The sequence below is a fragment of the Nothoprocta perdicaria genome, unplaced genomic scaffold (genome assembly GCF_003342845.1).
Source record: "Nothoprocta perdicaria isolate Ctin4 unplaced genomic scaffold, notPer1 scaffold_270, whole genome shotgun sequence".
NCBI classification, from domain to species: domain Eukaryota; kingdom Metazoa; phylum Chordata; class Aves; order Tinamiformes; family Tinamidae; genus Nothoprocta; species Nothoprocta perdicaria.
Window position 1 is genome coordinate 20889 of NW_020455500.1, and position 16690 is coordinate 37578.

The 16690-nt window shown below is 44.8% G+C and overlaps 1 long non-coding RNA gene across 1 annotated transcript; it reads right to left on the bottom strand.

Annotated features, from left to right (window-relative positions):
• Window positions 1-535: 535 nt before the first annotated feature.
• On the bottom strand, window positions 536-1812 carry LOC112948652. Its single transcript, XR_003249675.1, has 4 exons — window positions 1695-1812; window positions 1055-1189; window positions 872-960; window positions 536-657 (listed from the first exon to the last, which is right to left on the bottom strand). It is a non-coding gene; the product is annotated as an uncharacterized LOC112948652 (long non-coding RNA).
• Between the last annotated feature and the right edge of the window lie 14878 nt (window positions 1813-16690).

The following is a 16690-nucleotide window of genomic DNA, read 5'->3' on the forward strand; positions in this document are numbered from 1 at the left end:
GCAGCTGCAAATCTGCCCAATCGTCCTTCCATTGGGGTTTTGCTAAGAGAAGACCGGGTAACAACTGATCAGTTAGTATTTGAAGGAGTTTCTCGTGATTTACAGCAGGAAAATAGGACCCAGACTACAACAGAACTGCCCCCCAATAAGTTCCATATGCGTGTTTGATGGCAAACTCCTTTTCAGGGAGGAAACAAGAGGAAGAATTAGTTACTAAAGAAGTTGCCACTCTTTTTTTTGCTTCCACAGAAGAAAAATCTAACTGATTTCTAGAAACGCAGGCAATAAATTTAAAAATTTTACAGGTGACCCAAAGCTCCAGGAACTCATCCCATACAAGAGCCAGATTTTAACGAGAATGAAATGACCACATTTCAAAAGTTAATTCAGCAGCAACAAGCTTAATGGGAGGTAAACTGTTGCAATTACGCTGCTGCAGTTCATTCCATAGCAGACACTCATTTTGTGCTACAGTCGTTCTGCGTTCCCCCTGGAAGCTGGTTCCGAAGCATTTCGGTTAGTTGCAGCTTCCAGAGGTGCACGGGGCTTGGATATTCTCTCTGCAGAGTGTGGATGTCCTCAAAGAGGTGGTAGGCTTAGAGCACCGAACTGCTGTGCAGAGTTACAGGGAATTTTCATGAGTTCACCCAGAAGTAACTGCAAAATAATTAATTTCCACCTCTCGAATGCTTGGCTTTAGCAGAACAAGCCCTAGGTGTTGTGGATCACCAGACTTGGGTAGAGGGAGGTGGAGAGAGCATGAAGAAGACAACCCAAAAGAGCCAGTGTTTTCCTCCACCCAAGTTCCACTCCAAAATCGAAGTCCCATCCGAGTCATTCCATGGTGGATGCAGAAGCCTTGGTCACATACCTGTGATGGAGCGTATGGATGGAGGAGCCCCCCATCCCTCCTCTTCCTCGTTGCTTCCAAGAGGTCCAGGCCAGGAGCTGGGTCACAGGCTGCAAGGAGAAGCAGGTCAATGAGCAGCTCTGTTGCCCCCAAAGCAGAAGCACCCTCAGGTTTTACCACCTCTGGACAAGGGGATGAACCTACTAACAGGATGAACTCGATCCCCATCACCAGTCCAGGTCATGGCCATGTGGTGCCCTGGCTCTGCAGCAGGGACCATCACAGCTGCCTTCTGCAATGCAGCCACCACCTCTGTGATGCTTCTGCTGCTCTGCAAACCTGGGAGGTGAAGGAGCAAAGAACGTTTTATCCAAAACGCCTCTCAAAAAAGACATTCATTTACAAAAGTATCATCGTTTTCTTTCCGGAATCGACTCTTGAATATTTATAACCTCCAGGCCTGTTGAAAGTAGGAAATCTATAGCATTAATTCCTTCCCCAAAGTAGTACTTTGTGCGCTATGGGGATTTATGGGCACTGAAAATGCATCTGACAAAATCAATCTACTTTTCATTAAAAAAATAAAACCTGAACTTTCAGGAAAATAATTATAGTCAAGTCAGGTCAGGTTTTTTTCCAGACTTGGAAATGAATAGTTTCACTTGGACAACAAATAAATTTCCAAGCTTCCCAAACTGTCATTTTTTTTTTTAAATGTTTTTTTCAGCAGTAGAATTTGATTAGCAAAAACTGATAGGTGAAAAGATTGTATAGAAAGGACTGCAAACACGGGGATATACTGAGAGAGATCAGACTCTCTTGCAGTGTGAATGTTGGAGCTTACCTACTTATATCCTTGATGCACCTCTCTGTAAATCAGTAAGAAAATCTGTGTTGTCAGGGTGCATAGATTCATTATAATCATTTTTCCACTATCCTATAATTTTGCTTTTTTTTCTTGAAGTTTATCCTATTCATAGGAGAAAATAGAAGTATATCATTATATGAAATGTAAATAAGACATCATTTGTAGCCAACTGTGTAGCGTGTACGCTATCTTTAGTAAACAAACAATATTCAGGAAATAATAGTAATTACTGTGCTTTTGTCTGAGTTTTAGACAATTTTCTTTCAAGTAGGTTTTCACTGAGACTTTGCAGAAGGCAGGAGGACATTCTGGTAAAATCTTCATAAAAAGCTACATTGTCTCCTGACAGCTCTAATCCACGAGACTTTTTAGCCAGCTCTGAACTGCTAGAAAAAAAGACAGATTTTTTTTTTTCCTTTTTGATAAAACAGGCAGGATACACATTTTAGTACCTTATAATGTCTATGAATTGTCCAAAGTTAAAAAGAAAATCAGCCTCTTACTCCTCCGCGAGACAGGTAGGGCAAGGATGGCTGGAAAAAATGCTGCAAGATGAGATCAAACCCTCTCTTTCTGGGTTAGCACAAGAGCAATGAAACCAGCGTGCTGTACTCGTTGCACTCATTATTTACTTGTTTTACTATAAAAAAAGACAGGTTTTAATATTAAAACATTCTATGATACCTATAAATAATAAAGCAAAACCCAGACACTATCTTTTTCTCTAGTGAGCTCGAATATGCATGTGTATCTGTATATATCTCAGAGATATATGCTGCAAAACTTTCAGATTTTACCCAATTAGGGTGTTAATTGAGAGCACCACTGCATTCGGAAAGCTCTCATCTTTCCCTGCAGAACCACACAAGAAAGGAGTGGGAACAAAAGATTTGCCTCTCACCCGGCTGCTCTTGGTGCACGTCTAATTTCAGAACTATTCAAATCCAATACAATAAGTGAGTGGTCGATACCGTAATTAGGTAAATGAGCTCATGTCTCAAATCAAAAAACTTCATCAAATATCCCTCATAAGCGAGGGAACAAATACATTGCAAGGCCTCTTCTCAAATCCCCTGATGATGTTAAGATACCTCTTCTAATCTCCTGGAGGACAGCAGCAGTGTCTCCTTCTGCATGCGATGCATCATCAAAACCCTTTGAAACTCGGCAAATTTAGCTCCAGTGCCTCTGTGGATCAAACACTTTGTGAAATCCTAAGTAACCAGAAATGGCTATTCCCACTCCAAGACAAGTTGGCATCTGCAGATCAAAGGAGCTAAGCAAACATCTCCCTGCAAACCCAATGAGAAGAGTCTTTCCAGGAGCAATCCAATCCACCTGGTAATCACGGCATGTTCCTTATCTTTCGGCAGCTTTAGATTTTATATTTGTGAGTAAAACAGATATTATTTAAAGTAGGACGTTCTTCCCGTCTCAATAATCATATTAAATTTAGAGCTTGCCATGAGAGATTATTGAAATCCTCCTGAAATGCCATCATTGGCCAGTAACATGTTAATGAAAATAACGGCTATTATTATAATAGATTATTCTCAGGTGGCATCTGGAGCGTCAATAACTCCTCCTCAGTGGGAAGATCATCTCCTACCCACCTTTAAGTAGTTTAATTGCAGCTCTGATGGAAACGTGTCCTCTTGAGTGCCTAGACCCTTGCAGGACCACAGCTGACCAACGGGGCTATTGCTCTTCCTGAGATGCTTACTGGCGACACATAAAAATGCTCTGGGATTAACGTTGCATGAGCTCACATGCCCAGACTGCACAAAGCCCTCACAGGACATCACTTGTATTAATTTATTAGCAGCAGAGGAAAAAAAATCGCTATGTCTTTACTGCTTTACCTCATCCACTTGCTACTTCCATGCTCATCTGTCTCCACCCAAAATGCTTTCCCAGGATCGCTTCACCAGCAAACCTGCTTAAAGGAGATGCAGTTTCTACAGGCAGCCGCTGATAGTCATCCCTCTAAAATACACCTCTGAAAACCTCTGGAATGAAATGAGCCATTTGCTAGCTGGAAAAAAAAAATCAATTTTTGGAGGCCGTATTTCAACTAGAATTCTTGCCGGTGCCAGGAAAAGCAGCCTCAGACTCCTTACCCAGTGCTTCTGAGGCCATTTGTCAAAAGCTTTGGGGAAGGGCGAGGGATGTTATCAGCATAACTGAAAAATTATAAAAATATTTGAAATTTGTCCTCTTGCCCATCTTTCATGATCCACAGTAGGTAGCAGAGAAGCCCAAGAAGAAATCTAAAGACTGTTTTAATTTAATTTACATCTAAGTATAATTTGGGCTTTTTACCTTCAAACCCACCAGGCTCCAGAGCAGTCTGGACAAAGGACTAGAGGATGATTAAACTTGGATCAACCAAATTCCTTTTCTTTTGGGGCGTTTTGTTCAGAAATGCCAAGAGCTGGAGAGCATCTCCCAGCTCTGCTCCCTGGATCCCCAGTTTGGATGAGTCTAAGCATAAACTGCCTTGGAATAGTTGGATAGCCCAGAAACAACAAACAGATCTCCTAATAAAAGAAATAAAAAGGGAAGACATAATAAAGATGTTTGCTAACTTTGATGTCTCCAACTTCAATCAGTTCCAACTTCTGAAATATTTTTCTTATTCTCAGCCTATGCCTAGGTTTGTATGCCTGGTTATAGTTTGGGAAAAAAAAGCCATTTTGCGACTGAACAAGCCAAGGCAAAATTTTCACATTACAGTTCCACCTCAGGTTTCCAATACTTACAGAAACTGCAAGTTTTCTTGTGCTAATTCTGCTCATTCATATTAATACAGAGGAGATCGGCATTAGTCGGATCGGAATGTATGCTCACGGTTGTGGGCTTATTTGTTTAAAATAACCATTCATCATCTGAATGCAACATTAAGGGAACGTTAATACTGTAAAGGCAGTTAGGCTTGCTAAATTGCTCCGAGGATGCGTAACCAGACTTGGGACAACATTATCCAGGATGCTTTAGAAGGTGATCAAGTATTCCGGGGGAGCTGTAGATCTGGGAATTAGGGCCTACATGAGACACAAGGTGCAAATGAACAATCGGTGCTTTGGTAAAGCAGAACTAATCAAGGAAAAGGCAAATATTACATCAAAAATGCTCAGGGAGAGAACAAAAGACTCAAGGTATCTGAGGATGCAGCCCAAGGTTTCTTAATATCACTGTGAGGAATGGGAACAAAACTAGTCTGCTCACAAGCCAAGTTTGATATGAAATAGAACTTGCAAAATTCTTTTCTGCAAAGATGAAATGCATTTTTTCAGAAAATGATGCTAGTATTCCAGCCTGCATCTTCCCTCACCCCTCCAAGAGCTCACGTTAACAAAAGCAGCACTTTTGAAATGAATATTGTTCTTATTCTTGGAGATTACATGGCGTGTGAAACCTAACGTTAAGGAGCTGAGAGAGAGAAGAATAGTTTGAGGGTACTAACATTCCCCTCCCTCCTTCCTGAAAGATTTTAAATCTTGCAAAATTGATCACAGTCTTTCAGATGTGTCTTACATTTTATTTTCTGTACGTCAGTTATTTCCATTTCCACTGCTAGCAGAAAGAACCCCATCACACGTACACCCAAATTCTGCTGTTCACATAAGGAACTGGAGAGGAGAATCGCAAGATAGTGACTGCCAGGAAGGGCAGCCAAGATCAAAATAGCTCAGATAGCATTAGTGAGACCTGCATGTCCCATCTCCCATCTTTGTAACTCATTTCATGCCCATCTTCAGCCAATTTAGCTGCAATTTTTAGAACTGCCCTGGAAAAAAAGAATACTTATACAAGGATGTTTCAATTTTCCTCATTGATAAATTTGACTTTTCAAAGCCCTGTGAATTTCAGCTAACGTCTGAATGAAGCTTCACACTCATTATTCCAGCTCACTGCTGCAATGTTCTCCCGTAATGAAGCCCAGCACATAATCTGGCTGATAATTTAGCTCCACAGCACTGAAAGGCAGAATTAAATAACAGTACTCCTGTCAAAAGATATTTTTATGAGCTATTCTGAAGAACTGATTTTTTTTCTTCCAGAGCTTAATTTGGCATCCCTGAGGAAACTACACATGCTTCCAGCCTAGACAAACACGAGAACAAAAAGCTACTGAATTCAATGAACCTAAAAAGGAAGATTCCCCCCCCATTAACAGCCACTGGATATGTGGTATTTTATACACAACCTGGAGCTAATTCCACCTAATCTACATGGACAAGAAGGGGAGGAAGAGTTCACTGTGCTCCCTGGAGCAACCCAACAGCAAGCAGGTGTCGTGCAAACCTGGTTGAGCCGCGCACAGGAACTCCAGGGAATGCAACGCTTGCAGAAGGCTCATTTTTAGGGCCGTATTTGCAAAGGCTCAAATCCCAGCATTTTTCTCCCAAGAGCAATGTTTCAGCATTCCTGTGAGCCAAAGGGACAGTGGAAGGGATGCACATCAAACCCAACCTTGCTTCTCAGCCTTTACTCAGGTGGTCCCCTGATGATGCCTGCGAACCTTTGCAAAGCAACAATAAAAATATCTGCAAAAATCCCTGTTTTCTCCCCTGTTACAACAGAGAAGCATCTTTCTTCTCAGCTGACGCATTAGCAAAGCTTACAGACCATTGCACAAAAGATAACTTGGGAGTTTTAATTCCATCCCTTGGGTTCTTCCCAAATGTCCAAGCTGGGCTCAGGTGCTCAGCAGCAGACTGTCCCATTTTGGGGCTTAGCAGCTTCTGTTTGAGGAAAATTCTGCTCCCTAGCGAGGCACAGGAGAGGTTCTGAGTACGTGCCTTGCATCACTTTCCTTCTGGCAACACAGGGCACACTTGCTCCACAGAAAATGGAAATAGGGGCTGACATTGCAGTCAATTCTGTGGTGTCACCGCAAAGCCCATGCAACAGAGCAGCGATAGACCACAGCTTCCAGCAAGCCCTGGAAACTGGCTCGTGTCAATGCTCCCTAYGGTCCCATCCAGCACCCCAGAGGTGCCTAACAGGGCAGCAGCAGGGGTTACTCAAGGCAAAGGCCCATTTAACAACCATTTATTTGCATGAATAGCTCCTGGAACAAGGCTTCCCTCGCCTCTGAATGCTCGAGGATATTCCTCTACACTTTTTGGCCTGATAGGAAARGCCCTCCCATTTTCACTGGTTCTTCTGAGGTTGCCTAGAGTTTTTAGCCAGTTTGCAGGTTCTCAGGACAGGGAAATACTGATGCTTAGCTCTGCCAAGGGGTTGCACTGGGAATGCTCMAGAGCATTTACAAGTCTTGAGGAAGAAGAAAGGAAAGAAAAGAAAAGAGGAAAATGTATCTGATATTATCTTACCATTTTTCAGCTGCAGCAAAACTCAGGCCATCCTGCAGGTCATCTCTAGAAACCAACAGAGGGGAAAACATTTGACCAAATTAGGGTTTTTTTTTTTTTTTTAAAGCCCCCTCTTCTTTCTTCTTCTTCCAGTTCTCANCCCATAGCCATTGTCAATCACTAAAAAAAAAAAAAAAAAAATCCATTACTGACACTAAAGCATTTCCCTAAGCGCGGCCGCTGCAAGGCCATCCTTCTCAGAGGCACTGCCACCAGAGACAGAACGGAAATAGCAGCTCGTTAGGAGACTCGTTATGCCCAGCCTGCAGACGGTTTTATGACCTAGTTAACATTTGACAGCCAGCATTTGCAAATACAGCCATCCACTTTGTACAGCCTTGTCCCTGCGTGCTGCTGAGTGCTTGGGCTGCTGTGCCATGCTTTGGGTGCCAAGCTAAGACATGTGGACACAAGCCCAGCTCTGCAGCTGAAGAGCAGACAAGGGGAGCTCTTGCTGCTTTTGAGCTTCTCATGCACCAAGATTCCCAAGCTAGGAGCACTACAAGGTCCTTGCAAAGGACAGAGCTCAACAGCACTCGGACAGACTGTGCAGGACCCAGCTCTGCTGCTCCTCTGGTCCATGTGGCTGCTTACATGGCAGTTGAATGTCCTCCAACATCTGCAAAGTGGCCGTCAAGGGGTGTCAGGGCCACCCTCCTTGCACAGCCACAAGTGCAGGGCTGCAAGGGCTTCATCAACACTGAAAGTAGAAGTTCAGTCTTGTTTTTTTATGGACAAACTGTTTCCAGCATGCACATGGATGTCCCCCCAACACACAGCTTGGATGGTTCATTATAAATAACATTTTTTTTTTGGGTTTGAAGTCAGGACATGTGCAGGGGTTCAGAAACAGCAGCACGACCCTTACAGCACACAGCACAAGGCAAGTGCTGTGTGTCCAGCCCAACCTAGAGAGCGCATCAGCCAAGCCCAGGGCTGCTTCTATAACCCAGAGCATGRGCAAAGCTTAGCTCAGCTTTACCCTCCAGGGCAGGCAGAGCTCAGCCAAGARGGAACCTGCTGCCAAAAGCCACGTGCTTGAGCTGTTCCAGCTCCTCGAGACAATGCTCCCTGCCCAGGACCAACTAAGCCTGAGAGCAACCCCAACTGAGACTTTAAATTAGCTCCGCTACCCACCTGCAAGGAGAGGAGCCTTTAGGGAAGAGAAAAAGAAATCCATAATAGCTGTGATTCAGAGTCATCTTCTAAAGGTTTAACATATTAGCTTGGGGATTTAGGTATTAACTATTGGCAGCCGTGCTCAAGAGGCAACACAGACCGGGCTGAAGCTCTGGGCTTGGAGAGACTGAAATCTTTCAGCTAGCACCTCTTGTGTCTGGATGCTTGAGATCAGGTGAGCTGCAATAGGAATTGTCTCTCTTGCAATCAGTAGGTGCTGGGGTCTCAAGGGCACAAGACAGCGCTGACCTGTCGTGCTCCAGCAGTGACCCAGGCCTTCAACATTCCCCACAAGGAAAGATTTACACGCTCTTTTCTATTAAACAAAAAAAAAAAAAAAACAGTATTGAAAAATATTTTCTTATAAAGATGTTCCTGGAAGCTCTCTAATTTCTCCATGAATTTTTCTTTAGGAGTTTCCTCCTGTCCTGACACGGGAAGGGAGAAGGAGGACAGTGGAGTAGGACAGGTTGCCATGCCCAGGTACACTGCAGGCCAGTGAAGCTCCAGCTCTTGGAAGCTTAGAGAGGGACTTGGGGGGGAGTTTGTTTGCTCAGATATAAGCTGAAAGATGCATGCACAAGATCTCCAGAGTTCATTACGAGATTAAACAATCCTGGATCTAAAGCAAACCACAAACTCACAGAACGCTCCYAGCTCTTAGGGGAGATTTCTGGCATTTTTTTTCCCCTCATTTGTCTTGCTCTTTGTCTCCGACTCCAATTTGAACAGCCTCCATCAAGCAAAAATACCTAGAATCTCTAATCTTCTCTAACTAGAGGGCATTTACATCTGTGGCAGCACAGAGGGAGATTCAAGACTACTGCTAGGAGAGAAGATATTGCATCGAATTAATTTCTTGCGGTGGTCCAGAATGCAGGAGAGATCATAACCCCAAACCCTCTCCCAACCCCACCATGAACCAGTATCAAGCTACTGATGAATAGTAGCTTAATTAGAGAAATAGATATGCAGCACAGAGAAGCTCCCTGCTTGGAGGGGCCACCCCACRGCTTCAGGAACTTGCTTGGTCCAATTAGCTCTGCGAGGGAAAGCCTTCAAAAGGCATCTATACATCCCGTCACATGGCAGCACATCATAGGAACAGATAGGGCTTCACCTCACCCATAATGATCTCAGGTATAAGAAGCAGTCATGATGGACTGGTTAATTACTGGCTTCTGATTCAATGGGAAAAAAKAGATCCCACTCTGCTTCAATTTTAGTGTCAAAGAGAGGCAAGAAAGGAAGAGAAAGAGCAGAAAGCCAGGTATGAAATGCACAATGCTGCTAAATATAATCAGTGGCTTCTTCAACCCCCACCYGGCAGTCATAAGAAATAGGATATTTCATGCAAATTGGAAGCCCAGCAATTTTTCCCTTTTGAGCGAGTCAATACTCGGTTCATTCCCAGGGGCTGTTGCCCATCTTCCCACCTGCCGCTGTGCGAAAGCAGCATTTCATCGCCTCCTACACACGGCCATAAACAATATAACCTAACAGCACGCACACATTTTACAGCAAAATTCAGGGAAATGAGATGTGTTTGGACTATGAAATTTATACATTTTGATGTTTTCTTTCTCCACTTCCAGCCAACTCCGGGCCAAAACAGAAGGCACTTTGTGGTTCAGTATAACATACTGCAGTGTGAACACTGAAATTTGCTTAAAAAAAAAATATAGTGCTTGGGTATAAAGTAAAATTTGATATTTACTTCCTAGGCTTGCACTTGAGTTGAGTGCTTATGTGGARTATTTCCTCCTCTTCCTTCCTCTCCCCTATTTCTTACCACTGTCTGGCTTTAACTTAACCAAGACCTCAAAACCTAAGGTCAAACCAGGAGAAACATCTAGTAAAACCAACAGGATTGCAGCTCTTGAGACCTGCTAGAATGAGATACAAGGTAGGAAAAAGCTGTGGGAGTCAACAACAAAAGAGAATATGCAGGGAGAAATCCAATGAGTTGTCACAATTAAGAGCAGTCTCATGGACACCTTGCCTTTCATTGGAAAAATGCTTAATCTGGATCTCACTGAAAAGAGCAGGGATATGGGAAGGCACGTTGGGCAGGATTAGAAAATGCACATAGTCAGGAGATGTGCAGGGAATAATGCAAGGGGAAGGGTTTTTGTTGTTATTTTGTTTTTTATTTTGGGGTTTTTTGGTTTGTTTTTTCCTCCCCAAAGTTTCAGCATGCAATTGGATGCACCTAGAGACCAGCTGGGTAGAGCAGCACAGGAACCCCTCGTTTCTGACCCAGTTGTTGAGCCAAGCGCAGCAAGCACGCTCGGAAAGAAAAAGAAAARGGAAAATAAAGCATCCCATCTCAGCAGCCTAATTCCCAGCTCTCATTACTCCGCAGGAGTCAGAGGCAGACATTTCATGACACAGCATGAACTCTGCTCCGATGGTCAGTACATGCAGCCACTCCAGCTCTGACAGTTAATTAGAAAAATATAATAATGGAGCATTCAGCACATCTGAAAATAGAGGGATTCGCTGGTCTTTGGCGGCCGGTCAGAGCAGGCGGGACAAGACAGGGCTTTGCAGAGCCCCGGGTCCCGCCTCCACCACACCACAAAATGCATAGCTTGGAAACCGAGTTTTGCAAAGCTGCCTCTCCAATTARGCCTTAAGGACAAGGGCTTTTTGGCTGCCCTTGGAAGGCTGCTGGGGTTGAAGCTGAGGGAAAGGCAGGGGATTGGGAAGGAGAGAAACGTCAGGTTCCACGGCACCACAAGCAGCAACATCCTGCTCCAGGACAGTGTCCATTTTACATGCAAATCCCAAATCCCCTGATTTTAGACAATTCTGGAATCTATCAGCATCTCTCTCTGGTCTCAAGAAAAAAAAAAAAAAAAAACCTCAGAGTATTTCTGCTTCTCTGTGCTTCCCTCCCACTTTCCTAGGGCACAAAGAAATGACAACGAGCACCGAGGAAAAAAAAAAAAAAAAAAACCTCAGAGTATTTCTGCTTCTCTGTGCTTCCCTCCCACTTTCCTAGGGCACAAAGAAATGACAACGAGCACCGAGGCAGCTTCCTCGCACAGACTTCGCAGCGCTGGAAGAGGCAGCTGAAGGAAAGACATCACGGAGTAAGAGCTGCTAAATTTTGCAGAGCACTCGGTGACCTTTTCTAGCAAGGAAGAGGGGAGCAGATGGGCAGGGGATGTGTAAAGCATGTTCATTTTGCTTCACGCAGCCTGGGTAACACTGATCTTGCTCAGTTTCAAAGCCACCCACCTTTTTGTCATCCAAACCCCGCCAGTCTCCTCATTTTGGGGGATGAATCACAGCATGAACTTGCCCACCAGCCGAAGGCACCGATCCAGCTGGTGCTGAACCCYGCTGGCTTTAACAAGACTTGCCAGATAAATTCACAGCCAACAACTTCAGGCAGTCTCAGAAGAGAATGGAGAGGTCCTCCAAGGAAGGCATTGAACTGATTTCTCCCCACCCAGCTGATTTCTCTCTTGAAAACATATTGCAAACCTTTCTGGCAAACCTGAATTTCCTCATGGAAGTGTTTATTCAAAATTTCCCATGCAGCGTGCTTGAGCACAGGCCTTTTCCTGCCTTGATGTATGCAAACGGATGGCATTACTGATGCAAGCCAAGGAATAAAAGGTCACCCAAGATGGCTTGTTTAAAGAAAAAGCCTCAACTTGGGCAGGAATTAGCTAAGCTTAGACATATTGATCAGCCAGGCTGGTTTCAATTATAACAAGCCAGCCGCAGATTTACTTTGGTATTGAGCAGGGACCGATCAGAGCATCCCATCCCTGACATTTCCAGCCCCCTGAGAGATCAGCTTCCCCAAAAACAASAGGAGAGCTGCAAGGAGCAGAAGTCCCCAGGCTGACACCAACAGCCCTCCCGCCTGCGATGGCAGCAGAGCAGACGGAGGGTCAGTGCTCACACAGAGGGTTGTTACCGTGCAGCATCAAGCTGGGCAGCAGTGGGGCTCAGGAATGTAACTGCAGCAATAATGTATAGGAGGAGTGAAATAAAAGCATCATGCAGCAGTCAAAACAGGGAAAAAAAATAAAAAAAAACACACATACAAAACAGAGGAGTGCATCCCAAGCTGCAAATGGCATCAGAAGACAGGGGTGAAATATAACTATATACATATATATATATTTAAATCTCAAAGCATAGCAGGATGCTCCACAGGACAAGGAGAATCTGCAGTCCAGGTCCCAAGGCCAAATCCAAGGGTCCCCTCCAGATTTAGGRCATGCCCAGGAGGAGACTGCTTCTCCCACCACCTGCCCAGGTTGTCCTCAAGCCCCGGCAGAGATTTACAGGTGCTGCTTTTAGCCCCATCTCATCCCAGGCAAACAAGTCCCTTCTACCTAGGTTCCCAAACCTCATTTTCCTTATTTAATCTTCCTTTCCAAGGTGCACTTTTCCTCCCCAAAACAGAGGGGGAATCACCTGCATGTTGGCTCCATGGTGCATGTGACATGGCAGGGATGCAGTTGCCAAGCAACTATCGCAGGTGGGAAAAAAAAAAACCCTTTATAAGGTTGTTTGCAATCATCTGAGAGCTGATCCTGGTGTGATAAGAGAGGCAGACAAAYGAGCCCACCTCCACACCACGGGTTGGATTTAATCAAAGAGAAGCTGCTTCCAATAAGTTGCTTCAATATCCTGAGCAATCTGATAAACAAGGAGGCACCAAACGCGACGCAGCAAGAACACAGATGAGACTCTCCATCACATCCAACTCCTGGACATAAGCAAAAAAAAAAAAAAAAAAAAAAAAATCAGGGCAAATGCCTGCCTAAGCATAACAGGAGAGATAGCATCAGATGTGAAGAGCTAATTGAAATTATCCTAGTGTAGCTAAAATAATTAAGTTGAAGCTTAGCTCTAATGGAAGCTAATTCTCCTCCAAAGGAGCCTTCCCTGCAGCACTGGCCCTGGGCATCCTCCTCCGATGGTTGCACCAGCCCCTTTGCAGGACACAAGGTGTTAGCTGCTGCAAGACCTCTTTTTTGAGGCTTTTTTCACATCCCTGCAGMCAATCTAGTCCTGCTCAGGGCCAACACATGCCTCTGAAATCACAGGACCTGCAGCTTGAATAGCAAAGCCCAACTGGCTGCTGCTAAATTTGCATTAAGATGGGAAAAAGGGTGCCCCAAAATAGCCTGGCTTGCTGCTTTCCAGGACTGATCCCAAGGGACCCCTCCTTGGAGGGCATTCCTTTTGCACCTCACACCCCAATCTCCTCCTACTTACTCACACTCCTTCTGGTTGGGTGTCATCTCCCTCTCTGCCTTCARCCCACATTGAAAGGGTTCAATATGAATGATTTCCTTCCTGATGTTCCCTTAAGCCACCAGCTGCCTCTCCGAATTCCCAGCTGAGCATCCCAAYGGCCAAACCCACCTGGTGCCCGTCTCTGTGGCCACCTTTTCCTTTTTTGCTGCCAGAAGCCCCCTCAAGCTGGTTGCCCACAGGCTGCAGTGATTAGGAGTGACTGAGCTTCCATCAGCCCTGCACAGTTTAGGAGCTTTGATTTTGCTCGATAGGGAGAAGAGATGTTAAAAACATTCCAGCCTTAATCCCTGTCAGATAAAATTTAAGGAAATGGAGCTATACAAAGATAATGTTGTGGGAGGGAGGGATTTTTTTTACATGATTGGACAAGGCACTCCAGCATATTATAAGTATTATGCTAAAGGCACCTGAATAGGAAGAAATCAGGAGGATGCTCTGAGCTGGTGCAGAAGCTCTCCTCAGTCAAGGAGCTTTTGCAACACAAAACCACTCTTCAAAGCATCATGTTGGAGTCACGACACGGAGAAGAGAGGATGGATCCGTATCTAGTGACCTTCCTAAGCAGGAAGAAGCTAGAGTGAAACCAGAGACTAAGTGGGGACTAAGGCTGGTGTCCTCAGCAGAGCCAGGAATAAGGCATCTCAGTGCCAGCAAAACCAGTAGTCTGTCCCAGCTGCCCTGTGGGGCACTCAGCTCTGCTCCCCGGTTTGTTCCTCTCTAAAGTGAAGCTGTAGAAAGAAACGCACAAATCATATCTCTGTCTTCCCATTTCAAACCAAAGATAATAGACCTTTAAAAATAATACATACAGGTCTCTTTCTTCCATGTAACTTCAGTTCTTTGTGTTATTTCCATCACTTTGCAAATCAAGGATCTTCCACTAGGAGTCCAGTCCTCAGGACACCTGAAACTTTTCATCTTGTGTATCTTCTGTCTTCTTGAGTTGGTTGTTATTGTATCCTGATTTATTCTGGCTTGTGGATTCCTTCTGTCATACCCTGCTCCATGTCAAATCCCCCTCTGCAAACACACTACACCAAATGGCAGGGTACAGGACATCTGTCTGATAGACTCTCATTCCTTTCATCTTCATTCACATCAAAACATAAAACACAAAACATTTCCAGGCACTCAGCTTGGTCTCCACAGTGAGAGACATACAGTAACAATTTTAATGTAATTTTGTCAAAAAAAAATTAAGGTACATAATGGTATCGTAACGAGGCAAGGCTTAACTCAGCTGCACAACAATTAAAACCGATCAATACTATTTCACTGCATCTAGTCCCCATGCAAAGGAGCCCCTTGCTTGTCCGTGTGCCAGGTTCAAAGCTGCAGTTTTGTTCTGATGTGAAATCTAACTTCCAATCAAAACAAACCTGCATCTGACATTAGGAAGCTCAATTTGCCCTGGTAATCAGTGGATTTGAGAGGACTACTGTGTGCTCGGATATTAGGAACACTGGAAGATCCTGACGATGGGTAAAGCACATAAAGGCTTTTCATTCACTCTTTGGATTGTGGTTTCAGGCACTCAAATGAGAGTGCTGGATAGAAGCAAAGTCCCTGCATTTTCCCTGCGAGAACTTTCAAGGCTTGGATAAATCTTCTTTGCTCCCTTTCCAAGTTGCTTCCAGCTCCCTTTCCAAGTTTTGATCCTCTAAGGACTTGCACACTTTCTTTATCCTATGCGAGTTGCCCAAAGTGAAATTTAGGGATGAGTTTTGCAGGGTATTTAATGCTCTGCTGAGCCTGGGTGCAGTGGAGACACACAAAGGGACATGGCTAGAAAGGTCCCCGGCTGAGGTGGCAGAGGAAGGCAAGGGCAACTTGCAGCAACCGGCAGGATGGGGGTCTTCCTTGCACCGTGCCCTATTCAAATTCCTTCTGACCCTCATTTTCTGTAGCCCAGACCACAAACTGGTCCTGAAATCACATGGGTTTCCAAGGCATTTCTATTGCCTTTGGGAAGTCTCCCCGGCATCTATTCCCCATCCAAATGCATTCACGTTTGCCATGTCACTGAGCACTTCGGGGTGCACAGCAGCACGGGCTGAGCAGCGAGGAGCAGGAAGGGATCTTTTGACCCAGCAGCCAAGCAAGACACCCGAAGGGACAGAGCAGAGGACGTATCCAGCAGGCATGGGGAAGCAGCCTCTGCTTTGTTCCTGTATCCCCAGGAACCTTTTGGAAAGGCAGCAAATCCCCAAAATGCAGCATCATCTGTGCAGGGAGCCCTGCTCTCTTCATGCCCAACAGCTAGTGAACTGTAATAGCCTGTGTAATGCTGAAAATCAGACAATTGCCCCAAGAAAATTCCTAAAGTCTTGGACCTGTTTGCTTTCCCATGGCCTCAGTGCATGAAAACCACAGGCTTGTACTACAGCCCTTCCCAGCAGTGTATTGTTGCAGGTAGGAAGATAAATGGCAAGCAGTAAGAGGGAATTTTGTGCACCAGTGGAAAAAATGTCTCTATCAGAGCAATGGCCTGAAAAAGAAAAAAAAAAAAAAAAAAGGAATAAGCATCTGGAAAAGCAGGAAAGGAAGTGAAAAGTGCTGATGATGGTTGTGAGAGAGCACAGCGGAGCAGATGCCTGACAGCTGGGGATGCTGCAGTGCAGCGAGGTCAGGATGCAGGAGCTGGCTGGTCCATGCTCAGCAGGGTTTGGTTCTGGCTGGAAAAAGGCTTGTTATTGCCAGAACAGTGAAACTGGCCCCAAAATCCACCTCTCCTGACACGTGTGTTCAGGCATTGCCAAGGAGGGGACATGCTCTGTCTGCTTTGCCTACCTCAGCCCCTCTGCGAATGGACCTAAACTCACCAGCGCCTCCAACAATCACTTCAGACCAATTTCAGTGAGTATCCAACCAGCCATGAGAATGTCATCTACAAACAACCCATTAATTATCCATTTTCTAAAATGTAGAGGCAATTAGACACCTCCTGGGCTCCCCGGGTCACTGAAACATTCCCAGATGGATGAGAACAGCAGYGGCTGGTTCCTCACGTCTCCCGTGCTTGTGCCCATGGGAGCAGAGTCCTCAGATTAGGACTGATTTTGTTCTCATTTGCTTGCTCTTCATGCGTTATTTCAAATCCGGGACCAATTTAGTTTAAGT